Here is a 3,747-nt window from a genome sequence, read left to right on the forward strand (position 1 = left end):
TCATCAGAAGGATCTATGACTGCTTATTCGAGGGGAGCTTACGTGGTTGTACTCTTTTTACCTTACTATGGTTTTTCCCATTGGGTTTTATGAGAAAAGTTTTTAACGAGGCAACAAAGACGTTAAGCGAGAGCGGATAGTGACACCGGCCCCCAAGGGGGAGTGTTACGATAGTCAAAAAAAGGAGGAGCCGTAATGTTTGAAAATATAAAAAGATGTGGGGCCCGCTGCACTATTTACACAGTAAATTTTTTTCTATATATACGAACGTTTTCGTTCGTCGTAAAACACCTCAATCTCTTCTCTCTCTATAATCACAAATTCTCTCTTTCTATATCAGTGTTAAAAATTCCACGGGTATAAAATTTCGCCCTTATTTAAATTCGTGCGATACAATAAAATACTAGTTATTTTTATAACAATTTCTACTTTGTTAGATAAAACTGTCTTTTTTAACACTATTAGATCAAATTGTCACTTGTCATTTATCTGTATGTTTCTTTTCTAAATATATATTATATAAATTCTGATTAAGTGATTTAATCGAATTGGATTGTTTATGCATATCAAAAATATTTTAAATAAAGTTAAGTATAAATGAGTTAATTTTTATTAAGTAAATAAATAGCCAGAGATCGTAACATTTTTGGTCAAACTAGATCCTTTTGTATCGGAATTTGAACAGATGTATAGCTTAAATTAGACATGTTTCACTTTGTGATTCATCTATAAATGTACTTTTCTGTATTCTAATTTTTAAAACATCATTATTTCATTATCGAAAATGAAAGTTGCTTTCAAATCTTGGTTTATTGGTTTCATTATGCTCACAATTTTTCTCCTCGGTTTGTATTTACATTTACAGCTTTATTAATATATTATATAATATTGGGAAAATTTTCATGTTTACCACATTGTTGATACTATTATTCATGTTACTTTTACTAAATAATCATTTTCACAAATATATTCTTCATTGGAGAGGAAAAATACTCTGTTACCCTTGCTTTATATATATAATAAATAATTGTATAAATAAATATATAAAAATTTTGGTTTTCGGATTATATGTTTTCAAATTCGAACTTGTTTATAAATTTTGTTTTCAATTTTTTTTTCGAAATTAGTTTTTTCAAATTTTCTTTTTGAAACTTTTTTTAAAATAATTTTTATGTATTTATTTATGTATTTATTTATGTATTTATTAGAATCCTAAATTTCACATTCCAAAACTCTAGACCACTTCTCAACTCTAAACCATAAGTCTAGATTAGTTAACCCTAAGGTTATAAATGTTTTTTTACCTATTTAAAAGTGCGGGTAAAAGTGTTTAAGGAAAACATGAAAAATGGTATTAGAAATATGATAGTTTAGGAAATTTCTCTATTATCATCCAAAAATAAATTTTATTGCCATTTATTTTATACCTACATAGATTATATGTTTAATTATATTATTGATTTTAATGATTTTCAAGAATAATCAATGATTAGAAAAGTAGATATTAGACTTTCAGTTTTTTTTTTGGGAAATCAGCCAAAAAAACACTGAACTTTGCGGGAATTGCCAAAAGAAACCTGGACATATGGGCTAGCCAATACAATCCTGAACTTTTGTTGACTTTTCGGGTTTATTAAGAAACTTACGATTGACTGACCAGATAAACACACCGTTAACCGAGTTAACTGTTAATTAAGCGGACGTTAATTTTGGGTGTTAAAGTATACGACGTCGTTTCATCACTTTGTCTGATTAAAGACAAACGACGTCGTTTATATAGCTGTGTTATTAAAAATATGTGTTTCCTACGGCTCGAACTCGTGTACTCGGGTTTAATGGTAGGGGTTTTTGCCACTGAGCTAGTGGACTTTGCAATGGCTATACGAACACAATATCTTTTATTCTTCGAATCCGAGTTAAAGACAAATTAATGAAACGACGCGTTTTACATTAACTTTTTTATTAAAAAGATGGGGTTCCATCGACTCGAACTCGTGCACTCGGGTTTAATGGTAGGGGTTTTTGCCACTGAGCTAGTGGACTTTGCAATGAATATACGAACACAGTTTCTTTTATTCTCTTTGAATCCGAGTTAAATGAATCAAAAAGAAACGACGGTTTTCTCCTCCGATTGGTATAAACCCTAAATGGGCGAAATCATAAATCCAGTTCGCGATTCTCTTCGATCTCGTCCTTAAGAATCTCGATTCTCATCTCTCCTTCTTCGAGTATCGCATGATGAGTTCGGGTTGTGAGGATTCGTCTGTGAATACGATGGGAATTCGTGGTATCCCGGAGCAATGCGGTTGTGGTCGAAGAACTGGGATATACACATCAAAAACGAAGGTCAATCCAGGAAGAACTTTCTTTAGATGCCCAACGTTTCAAAATGTAAGTGTTTAATTTGATTGTGTTTAAGATAAGAACATAAGATTCAATGGCTAGGTAGTCAGTGAGAAATTGTTTGAATATAAAGATTGTGTTCATGATTTGTGTCTAGGATCACTTGTATAAATGGGTAGATGAAGCTGTCTACGAAGAGGTTCAAGATGCATTGCCAAAAGTTGAATGCTTTGCATCAGATGTTATGAAAATTAAAATGGAGATCGAAAGCATGAAAACCGTGGAGGAAGACTTGAAAGAAGATGTCAGGAAGGCGAGCAATGAACTTAAGAAGCTGAATGTGATCATGAAAGTGGGTTTTTCGGTGGTTTGTTTAGGCGTTGTGATATGTCTTGTGTTGATCATGTTTGACAAAGCAGATGGGTTGTCTATGAATAGCTACTAGGAGACTGTTTATGTAAGGCTATGTTTATGTAAGAATCATGGTTCATGTAAGGCTATGTTTTAAGACAATGTTTCAGTAATGTTTATGTTTTACTTCTTGATTGTTTATAGAAGGACAAATGCACCATTGAACAGACCATCAAGATAAACAACATGATGAAAACACAAAGATAATAACCAAGACTATCTTCATTGAGAGTTTCAAATTAAAACAGCTGGAAGAGAAGAAAGAAAAAGGTAGTTCTTGTTCCAAAAGCATTCAGACAGAGACACCATCATAAACAACAGACAACGAATGCATTCAGACAGAGACCATCATAAACAACACACAAGCATCTAAAAAAACCATCTTCCCCACGATGCTGTCTGCGATGCTTCAGCTTGTGAGGATTGACCTTCTGAAGATTGAGGAACTTCCCATGGTGATGCTTGAGCTTGTGAGGATTGATTTTGTGAGGTTTGAGCTTCTGAGGATTGAGCTTGTGACTCGCCAAAGTGTAGTCCCTGCAACATATAAATGAATTGTTAGACACATTACCGAGAGCTAAAAAACAATGAGATAGAAACTAAGACCCTAACCTGATATTTCCTTGGTCTGCCTCTTGGTTTCTTAGGTGGGCTCTCAACAAAAGCCTTCCGACATGTATTCTTGTAGTGCCCTTCTTCTTTGCAATTAGAGCATGTCATTACCCTGTTCGCACGACTCAGCTTGGTAGTAGACACTGTCTCATTGGTTCCCTGTGAACTTCGACTTTACCATCTCTACAAGAGAAATCCCCAAATCGATTTGAGAAATTAGGGTTACGTTCAAACACGGGTTTCATTTTGTTTGATTGCAATCAAACACATCTTTTGATCAATAAAAATAAACATGTGTGATAACCTTCCGAAAAGTCCACTAGCTCAGTGGCAATACCCCCTTGCGACCACGAGTGCACGGGTTCGAGTCCAGGCAACAAC

At 33.9% G+C, this 3,747-nt stretch overlaps 1 pseudogene; it reads left to right on the top strand.

The window, feature by feature from the left end:
- The first annotated feature begins 1,192 nt into the window (after nucleotides 1–1,192).
- On the top strand, nucleotides 1,193–3,049 carry LOC106352246 (annotated as a pseudogene).
- Nucleotides 3,050–3,747: the final 698 nt, after the last annotated feature.

Source organism: Brassica napus, chromosome C7 (assembly GCF_020379485.1).
Source record: "Brassica napus cultivar Da-Ae chromosome C7, Da-Ae, whole genome shotgun sequence".
Classification (NCBI taxonomy): domain Eukaryota; kingdom Viridiplantae; phylum Streptophyta; class Magnoliopsida; order Brassicales; family Brassicaceae; genus Brassica; species Brassica napus.